Source organism: Arachis stenosperma, chromosome 7, assembly GCF_014773155.1.
Source record: "Arachis stenosperma cultivar V10309 chromosome 7, arast.V10309.gnm1.PFL2, whole genome shotgun sequence".
NCBI lineage: Eukaryota > Viridiplantae > Streptophyta > Magnoliopsida > Fabales > Fabaceae > Arachis > Arachis stenosperma.
Genome location: NC_080383.1, coordinates 71,209,922 through 71,220,706, shown reverse-complemented (window position 1 = coordinate 71,220,706; position 10,785 = coordinate 71,209,922). Strand labels below are relative to the sequence as shown.

At 41.2% G+C, this 10,785-nt stretch overlaps 1 non-coding gene across 1 annotated transcript; it reads left to right on the top strand.

The window, feature by feature from the left end:
- Nucleotides 1–6,259: 6,259 nt before the first annotated feature.
- LOC130942395 (small nucleolar RNA R71) lies at nt 6,260–6,363 on the top strand. The gene has a single exon (XR_009070966.1). It is a non-coding gene; the product is annotated as a small nucleolar RNA R71 (small nucleolar RNA).
- The last annotated feature ends 4,422 nt before the right edge of the window (nt 6,364–10,785 follow it).

Below are 10,785 nucleotides of genomic sequence, written 5' to 3'. Positions count from 1 at the left end.
TCCCTGGTAATGGCTCCAAAAACTTGGTGCGCTCAATACCATGGCATTACACAACTTCGCACAACTAACCAGCAAGTGCACTGGGTCGTCCAAGTAATAAAACCTTACGTGAGTAAGGGTCGATCCCACGGAGATTGTTAGTATTGAAGCAAGCTATGGTCATCTTGTAAATCTTAGTCAGGCAAACTCAAATGTATATGGTGATGAACGAAAATAACATAAAAGATAAAGATAGTGATACTTATGTATATCATTGGTGTAAGAGCTTCAGACAAGTGTATGAAGATGCCTTCCCTTCCGTCTCTCTGCTTTCCTACAGCCTTCATCCAATCCTTCTTACTCCTTTCCATGGCAAACTCGTGTAGGGTCTCACTGTTGTCAGCAGCTACCTCCCATCCTCGCAGTGAAAGCTAATGCACACACTCTGTCACAGTGCTGCCAATCACCGGTGTGGTTCCCTCCCCTACTGGAATAGAATCCAGTGATTCTTTTGCGTCTGTCACTAACGCCCAGCAAGTTACAGGTTTGAAGCACGTCACAGTCATTCAATCATTGAATCCTACTCAGAACACCACAGACAAGGTTAGACCTTCCGGATTCTCTTGAATGCTGCCATCAGTTCTTGCCTATACCACGAAGACTCTGATCTCACGGAATGGCTGGCTCGTTTGTCAGGCGAGCACTCGGTTGTCAGGCGATCAACCATGCATCGTGCAATCAGGAATCCAAGAGATATTCACTAAAGCCTCGAATGCTTGTAGAATAAGAATGGTTGTCAGTCACCTTGTTCATAGGTTGAAGAACGAGTGATATCTTAGATAAAGAACAAGCGGAGTTGAATAGAAGAACAATAGTAATTGCATTAATACTCGAGGTACAGCAGAGCTTCACACCCTTAATCTATGGTGTGTAGAAACTCCACCGTTGAAAATACATAAGCATAAGGTCCAGGCATGGCCGAATGGCCAGCCTCCCAAAGATCTAAGATAGCATAAAAGTGAAGATAGCTACCAAAGTCTACTAATACAATAGTAAAAGGTCCTATTAATAGTAAACTAGTAACCTAAGGTGTACAGAAATGAGTAAATGACATAAAAATCCACTTCCGGGCCCACTTGGTGTGTGCTTGGGTTGAGCAATCAAGGAAATTCGTGTAGAGACCTTTTCTGGAGTTAAACGCCAGCTCCCATGCCAGTTTGGGCGTTTAACTCCAACTTTTATTCCTGTTCCGGCGTTTAACGCTGGAATTCCTGAGGCCGGATTGCTTCGCGGGTTTGGGCCATCAAATCTTGGACAAAGTATGGACTATTATATATTGCTGGAAAGCCCTGGATGTCTACTTTCCAACGCCGTTGAGAGCGCGCCAATTGGGCTTCTGTAGCTCCAGAAAATCCACTTCGAGTGCAGGGAGGTCAGAATCCAACAGCATCTGCAGTCCTTTTTGGTCTCTGAATCAGATTTTGCTCAGGTCCCTCAATTTCAGCCAGAAAATACCTGAAATCACAGAAAAACACACAAACTCATAGTAAAGTCCAGAAAAGTGAATTTTAAATAAAACTAATAAAAATGTACTAAAATCTAACTAAAAGATATCAAAAACATACTAAAAACAATGCCAAAAAGTATACAAATTATCCGCTCATCACAACACCAAACTTAAATTGTTGCTTGTCCTCAAGCAACTGAAAATCAAATAAGATCAAAAGAAGAGAATATGCAATGAATTCCAAAAACATCTGTGAAGATCAGTATTAATTAGATGAGCGGGGCTTTTAACCTTCTGTCTCTGAACAGTTTTGGCATCTCAATCTATCCCTTGAAATTCAGAATGGTTGGCTTCTTTAGGAACTCAGAGTCCAGATAGTGTTAATGATTCTCCTAGTAAAGTATGATGATTCTTGAACATAGCTATTTATTGAGTCTTGGCTGTGGCCCAAAGCACTCTGTCTTCCAGTATTACCACCGGATACATACATGCCACAGACACATAATTGGGTGAACCTTTTCAGATTGTGACTCAGCTTTGCTAAAGTCCCCAATTAGAGGTGTCCAGGGTTCTTAAGCACACTCTTATTTGCCTTGGATCACAACTTTTTTTCTTTTCTTTTTCTTTCTTTTCTTTCTTTTTTTTTTCGATTTTTTTTTTTTTCGGTTTTTTTTCTCTTTTTTTTTTTTTTTTTTTGAATAGCTTTTTCTTGCTTCAAGAATCATTTTATTGATTTTTCAGATCCTCAGTAACATGTCTCCTTTTTCATCATTCTTTCAAGAGCCAACATTCATGAACCACAAATTCAAGATACATATGCACTGTTTACACATACATTCAGAGAACAAAAATATTGCCACCACATCAAAATAATTAAACTATTATAAAATTCAAAATTCATGCAATTCTTCCTTTTTCAATTAAGCACATTTTTATTCAAGAAAGGTGATGGATTCATAGGACATTCATAACTTTAAGGCATAGACACTAAGACACTAATGATCATAAGACACAAACATGGATAACATAAAGCATAAAATTCGAAAAACAAAGGAATAAAGAACAAGGAAATCAAGGAATGGGTCCACCTTAGTGATGGCGGCTCTTCCTTGCTTTTGAAGGTCCTATGGAGTGCTTGAGCTCCTCAATGTCTCTTCCTTGTCTTTGTTGCTCCTCCCTCATGATTCTTTGATCTTCTCTAATTTCATGGAGGAGAATGGAGTGTTCTTGATGCTCCACCCCTAGTTGTCCCATGTTGGAACTTAATTCTCCTAGGGAGGTGTTTAGTTGCTCCCAATAGTTTTGTGGAGGAAAGTTCATCCCTTGAGGAATCTCAGGGATTTCTTGATGAGAGGGGTCTCTTGTGTATTCCATCCTTTTCTTGGTGATGGGCTTGTCCTCATCAATGGAGATGTCACCCTCTATGTCAACTCCAACTAAATAACAGAGGTGACAAATGAGGTGAGGAAAGGCTAACCTTGCCACAGTGGAGGTCTTGTCTGCCACTTTATAGAGTTCTTGAGCTATAACCTCATGAACCTCTATTTCCTCTCCAATCATGATACTATGGATCATGATGGCCCGGTCTATGGTAACTTCGGACCGGTTGCTAGTGGGAATGATTGAGCGTTGTATGAACTCTAACCATCCTCTAGCCACGGGCTTGAGGTCATGCCTTCTCAATTGGACCGGCTTTCCTCTTGAATCTTGCTTCCATTGTGCGCCCTCTTCACATATGACTGTGAGGACTTGGTCCAACCTTTGATCAAAGTTGACCCTTCTAGTGTAAGGATGCTCATCTCCTTGCATCATAGGCAAGTTGAACGCCACCCTCACACTCTCCGGACTAAAATCCAAGTATTTCCCCCGAACCATAGTGATATAATTCTTTGGATTCGGGTTCACACTTTGGTTATGGTTCTTTGTGATCCATGCATTGGCATAGAACTCTTGAACCATCAAGATTCCAACTTGTTGAATGGGGTTGGTGAGAACTTCCCAACCTCTTCTTTGGATCTCATGGCGGATCTCCGGATATTCACCCTTTTTGAGTAAAAAGGGGACTTCGGGGATCACCTTCTTCAAGGCCACAACTTCATAGAAGTGGTCTTGATGCACCTTTGAGAGGAATCTATCCATCTCCCATGACTCGGAGGTGGAAGCTTTTGCTTTCCCTTTCCTCTTTTTAGAGGTTTCTCCGGCCTTTGGTGCCATAATGGTTATGGAAAAACGAAAAAGCAACGCTTTTACCACACCAAACTTAAAATGTTTGCTCGTCCTCGAGCAAAAGAAGAAAGAAAGGAGTAGAAGAAGAAGAAATGAGGAAGAGGGGGAGGGTAGTGTGTTCGGCCAAAGGGGGAAGAAGTGGTCTTTAGGTTGTGTGAAAATGAAGGGTTGAAGAAGGGTATTTATAGGAGAGAGGGGGGTAAAGGTTCGGCCATTTGAGGGTGGGTTTGGGAGGGAAAGTGGTTTGAATTTGAAGGGTGAGGTTGGTGGGGTTTTATGAAGGATGGATGTGAGTGGTGAAGAGAAAGATGGGATTTGATAGGTGAGGGGTTTTTGGGGAAGAGGTGTTGAGGTGATTGGTGAATGGGGGAAGAAGAGAGAGAGTGATGGTAGGGTCCTGTGGGGTCCACAGATCCTGTAGTGTCAAGGAAAAGTCATCCTTGCACCAAATGGCATCAAAATCCACGTTTGACCCATTTCTGGCGTTAAACGCCGGGCTGGTGCCCATTCCTGGCGTTTAACGCCAGGTTGTTGCCCTTTACTGGCGTTTAACGCCAGTCTGGTGCCCTTTTCTGGCGTTAAACGCCCAGAAAGGTGCCAGACTAGGCGTTAAACGCCCAACTGCTAGGCTGACTGGCGTTTGAACGCCAGCAGCATCTTCCTCCAGGGTGTGCTGTTTTTCTTCCTGTTTTTCATTTTGTTTTTGCTTTTTTCATTGTTTTTGTGACTTCTTATGATCATCAACCTACAAAAAAGATAAAATAACAAAAGAAAATAATTAATTATAAAACATTGGGTTGCCTCCCAACAAGCGCTTCTTTAATGTCATTAGCTTGACAGAGGGCTCTCATGGAGCCTCAGAAATGCTCAGAACCGTGTTGAAACCTCCCAACACCAAACTTAGAGTTTGAATGTGGGGTTTCAACACCAAACTTAAAGTTTGGTTGTGGCCTCCCAACACCAAACTTAGAGTTTGACTGTGGGGGCTCTGTTTGGCTCTGTTTTGAGAGGAGCTCTTCATGCTTCTTCTCCATGATGATAGAGGGATATCCTTGGGCCTTAAACACCATGGATTCTTCATTCACTTGAATGATCAACTCTCCTCTATCAACATCAATCACAGCCTTTGCTGTGGCTAGGAATGGTCTGCCAAGGATGATGGATTCATCCATGCACTTCCCAGTCTCTAGGACTATGAAATCAGTAGGAATGTAATGGTTTTCAACCTTAACCAGAACATCCTCTACAAGTCCATGGGCTTGTTTTCTTGAGTTGTCTGCCATTTCTAGTGAGATTTTTGCAGCTTGCACCTCAAAGATCCCTAATTTCTCCATTACAGAGAGGGGCATGAGGTTTACACTTGACCCTAAGTCACACAAGGCCTTCTTGAAGGTCATGGTGCCTATGGTACAAGGTATAGAAAACTTCCCAGGATCCTGCCTCTTTTGAGGCAGTTTCTGCCTAGACAGGTCATCCAGTTCTTTGGTGAGCAAGGGAGGTTCATCTTCCCAAGTCTCATTTCCAAATAACTTGTCATTTAGCTTCATGATTGCTCCAAGGTATTTAGCAACTTGCTCTTCAGTGACATACTCATCCTCTTCAGAGGAAGAATACTCATCAGAGCTCATGAAAGGCAGTAGCAAGTCCAAGGGAATCTCTATGGTCTCAGTCTGAGCCTCAGATTCCCAAGGTTCCTCATTGGGGAGCTCATTAGAGGCCAGTGGACGTCCAGTGAGGCCTTCCTCAGTGGCGTTCACTGCCTCTTCTTCCTCCCAGAATTCGGCCATGTTTATGGCTTTGCACTCTCCTTTTGGATTTTCTTCAGTGTTACTTGGGAGAGTGCTTGGAGGAAGTTCAGTAATTTTCTTGCTCAGCTGACCCACTTGTCCTTCCAAATTCCTAATGGAAGATCTAGTTTCAGTCATGAAACTTTGAGTGGTTTTGATCAGATCAGAGACCATGGTTGCTAAGTCAGAATTATTCTGCTTAGAGCTCTCTGTCTGTTGCTGAGAAGATGATGGAAAAGGCTTGCCATTGTTAAACCTGTTTCTTCCACCATTGTTATTGAAACCTTGTTGAGGTCTCTCGTGATTCTTCCATGAAAGATTTGGGTGATTTCTCCATGAAGAATTATAGGTGTTACCATAGGGTTCTCCTAGGTAATTTACCTCTTCCATGGAAGGGTTCTCAGGATCATAAGCTTCTTCCTCAGATGAAGCTTCCTTAGTACTGTTTGGTGCATTTTGCATTCCAGACAGACTTTGAGAAATCAAATTGACTTGTTGAGTCAGTATTTTATTCTGGGCCAAAATGGCATTCAGAGTGTCAATCTCAAGAACTCCTTTCTTCTGACTAGTCCCATTGTTCACAGGATTTCTTTCAGAAGTGTACATGAATTGGTTATTTGCAACCATTTCAATCAATTCTTGAGCTTCTGCAGGCGTCTTCTTTAGATGAAGAGATCCTCCTGCAGAGCTATCCAAGGACATCTTAGATAGTTCAGAGAGACCATCATAGAAAATACCTATGATGCTCCATTCAGAAAGCATGTCAGATGGACATCTTCTGATTAATTGTTTGTATCTTTCCCAAGCTTCATAGAGGGATTCTCCATCCTTCTGTCTGAAGGTTTGGACTTCCACTCTAAGCTTACTCCATCTTTGTGGTGGAAAGAACTTTGCCAAGAAGGCATTGACTAGCTTTTCCCAAGAGTCCAGGCTTTCTTTAGGTTGAGAGTCCAACCATATTCTAGCTCTGTCTCTCACAGCAAAAGGGAATAGCATCAGTCTATAAACCTCAGGGTTAACCCCATTAGTCTTGACTGTGTCACAGATTTGCAAGAATTCAGCTAAAAACTGATGAGGATCTTCCATTGGAAGTCCATGGAACTTGCAATTCTGTTGCATTAGAGAAACTAATTGAGGCTTAAGCTCAAAGTTGTTTGCTCCAATGGCAGGGATAGAGATGCTTCTCCCATAAAAATCAGGAGTAGGTGCAGTAAAGTCACCCAGCACCTTCCTTGCATTGTTGGCATTGTTGTTGTTTTCGGCTGCCATGTGTTTTTCTTCCTTGATGAATTCGGTCAGGTCCTCTAAAGAGAGTTGTGCCTTGGCTTCTCTTAGCTTTCGCTTCAAGGTTTTCTCAGGTTCAGGGTCAGCTTCAACAAGAATGCCTTTGTCTCTGCTTCTGCTCATATGAAAGAGAAGGGAACAAGAAAATGTGGAATCCTCTATGTCACAGTATAGAGATTCCTTTAAGTGTCAGAGGAAAAGAGAAATAGAAAGAAGAAGGAGAAGATAAATTCGAACTTTAGTTAGATAAGGTTCGAATTGTGCATTGAGAAGGAGTGGCACTCCATAAATAGAAGGATGTGGGAAGGAGGGAAGTTTATTTTCGAAAATCAAGTGAAAAATTTTGAAATTATTTTGAAAAACATTAATTAATTTTCGAAAATAAAAGTGGAAAAGAAATTAAGTGATTTTTGAAAAAGAATTTGAAATTAGAAATTAAAAAGATTTGATTGAAAACTGTTTGAAAAAGATGTGGTTAAAAAGATTTAATTGAAAAGTTATGAGTTTAAAAAAGATGTGATTGAGAAGATATGATTTGAAAACATTTTTAAAAGATATGATTTGAAAACCATTTGAAAAGATATGATTTTAAAAAAAGAATGACTTGCCTAACAAGGAAAGATATGATTTGAAACATTCAAACCTTTCTCAACAGAAAAGGTAACAATCTTGTGATGTTCAATCAAATCATTAATTGTTAGTAAGTATCTTTTAAAAAGGAAAGAAATTGATTTTGAAAACATTTGATTGAAAAGATTTGATTTGAAAAAGATTTGATTTTGAAAAACTAAAAAAAATTTGATTTTGAAAACAAAATCTTCCCCCTGCACCATCCTGGCGTTAAACGCCCAGAATGGTATACATTCTGGCGTTTAACGCCCAAAATGCACCCTTTTGGGCGTTAAACGCCCAACCAGGTACCCTGGCTGGCGTTTAAACGCCAGTCTGCCTTCTTCACTGGGCATTTTTGAATGCTCAGCTTTTTCTGTATAATTCCTCTGCAGCATGTTTTGAATCTTCAATTCTTTGTATCATTGACTTGAAAGGACACAAATTAAAAATATTTTTGGATTTTTGATAATCAAAATGCAAAAGGAATCAATTAACAATGCATGCAAGACACCAAACTTAGCAGTTTGTGTACTACTGACACTAACAACATGAAAATGCATATGAGACACACAAATACTTCAAGTCAATAGAATTCAAAGATCAAAACAAAGAAATATATGCATGGATTCGAAAATATAACAAAAACATGCATTTGACACCAAACTTAGGATGAGACACTAAACTGCAAGAAACAAATATTTTTGGTCTTTTTGGTTTTGTAAATTTTTTTTTTTTTGTGTATTTCGAAAATTAAGTAAAAGGTATCAAAATTCTTAATGAGAATTCCAGGAATCAGTGCAATGCTAGTCTAAGCTCCGGTCCAGGAATTAGACATGGCTTCACAGCCAGCCAAGCTTTCAAAGAAAGCTTCGGTCCAAAACACTAGACATGACCAAAGGTCAGCCAAGCCTTAGCAAATCACTGCTCCAAAAGCAAGATTGATACGAAATCAACAAGCTCTTGTGGTGATAAGTTGAAACCTCGGTCCAATCAGATTAGACATGGCTTCTCAGCCAGCCAGATCTCAACAAATCATCATGAAACTCTAGAATTCACCTTCAAGAATTTCGAAAAAAATACCTAATCTAAGCAACAAGATGAACGTCAGTTGTCCAGCCTAAACAATCCCGGGCAATAACACCAAAAATTTGATGTTGTTGCCGGATCTTGGCTCTGATGTTACCAAAAGCTTGCTCAAAACATGAACAATCCCCGGCAACGGCGCCAAAAACTTGGTCGGGCGAAATTGTGAACAATACTTTTTCACAACTCAAATAATCCCCGGTAATGGCTCCAAGAACTTGGTGGCTCAATACCATGGCATTACACAACTTCGCACAACTAACCAGCAAGTGCACTGGGTCGTCCAAGTAATAAACCTTACGTGAGTAAGGGTCGATCCCACGGAGATTGTTAGTATTGAAGCAAGCTATGGTCATCTTGTAAATCTTAGTCAGGCAAACTCAAATGTATGATGATGATGAACGAAAATAACATAAAAGATAAAGATAGTGATACTTATGTATATCATTGGTGTAAGAGCTTCAGACAAGTGTATGAAGATGCTTCCCTTCCGTCTCTCTGCTTTCCTACAGCCTTCATCCAATCCTTCTTACTCCTTTCCATGGCAAACTCGTGTAGGGTCTCACTGTTGTCAGCAGCTACCTCCCATCCTCGCAGTGAAAGCTAATGCACACACTCTGTCACAGTGCTGCCAATCACCGTGTGGTTCCCTCCCCTACTGGAATAGAATCCAGTGATTCTTTTGCGTCTGTCACTAACGCCCAGCAAGTTACAGGTTTGAAGCACGTCACAGTCATTCAATCATTGAATCCTACTCAGAACACCACAGACAAGGTTAGACCTTCCGGATTCTCTTGAATGCTGCCATCAGTTCTTGCCTATACCACGAAGACTCTGATCTCACGGAATGGCTGGCTCGTTTGTCAGGCGAGCACTCGGTTGTCAGGCGATCAACCATGCATCGTGCAATCAGGAATCCAAGAGATATTCACTAAAGCCTCGAATGCTTGTAGAACAAGAATGGTTGTCAGTCACCTTGTTCATAGGTTGAAGAACGAGTGATATCTTAGATAAAGAACAAGCGGAGTTGAATAGAAGAACAATAGTAATTGCATTAATACTCGAGGTACAGCAGAGCTTCACACCCTTAATCTATGGTGTGTAGAAACTCCACCGTTGAAAATACATAAGCATAAGGTCCAGGCATGGCCGAATGGCCAGCCTCCAAAGATCTAAGATAGCATAAAAGTGAAGATAGCTACCAAAGTCTACTAATACAATAGTAAAAGGTCCTATTAATAGTAAACTAGTAACCTAAGGTGTACAGAAATGAGTAAATGACATAAAAATCCACTTCCGGGCCCACTTGGTGTGTGCTTGGGCTGAGCAATCAAGGAAATTCGTGTAGAGACCTTTTCTGGAGTTAAACGCCAGCTCCCATGCCAGTTTGGGCGTTTAACTCCAACTTTTATTCCTGTTCCGGCGTTTAACGCTGGAATTCCTGAGGCCGGATTGCTTCGCGGGTTTGGGCCATCAATCTTGGACAAAGTATGGACTATTATATATTGCTGGAAAGCCCTGGATGTCTACTTTCCAACGCCGTTGAGAGCGCGCCAATTGGGCTTCTGTAGCTCCAGAAAATCCACTTCGAGTGCAGGGAGGTCAGAATCCAACAGCATCTGCAGTCCTTTTTGGTCTCTGAATCAGATTTTTGCTCAGGTCCCTCAATTTCAGCCAGAAAATACCTGAAATCACAGAAAAACACACAAACTCATAGTAAAGTCCAGAAAAGTGAATTTTAAATAAAAACTAATAAAAATGTACTAAAATCTAACTAAAAGATATCAAAAACATACTAAAAACAATGCCAAAAAGTATACAAATTATCCGCTCATCATGCACCTTCGCCGCAGAAGCCGGGAAGTTCTTAGGCTTCATGCTGACTCAGAGAGGCATCGAAGCAAACCCGGACAAATGCCAAGCAATACTCAATATGAAAAGCCCGACGTGTGTCAAAGAAGTACAACAACTAAATGGGAGACTAGCCGCCCTATCAAGATTCTTGGCAGGATCAGCGATAAGATCACTCCCTCTCTACTCACTCCTAAAGAAAGGGAAACCCTTCTCTTGGACCCCGAAATGCGAAAAGGCCTTCCAAGAATTCAAGGAATTCCTCGGGCAGCCACCAATCTTAACCCGACCTCTAAAAGGGGAAGAGCTCGTACTATACCTGTCGGTCGGACATCGGGCAGTCGCCTCGGCACTAATACGAGAAAATGAGGAGGGGCAACACCCCATATACTTCGTAAGCAAAGCACTACAAGGGGCCGAATTAAACTATCAGAAAATGAGAAATTCGCCTATGCA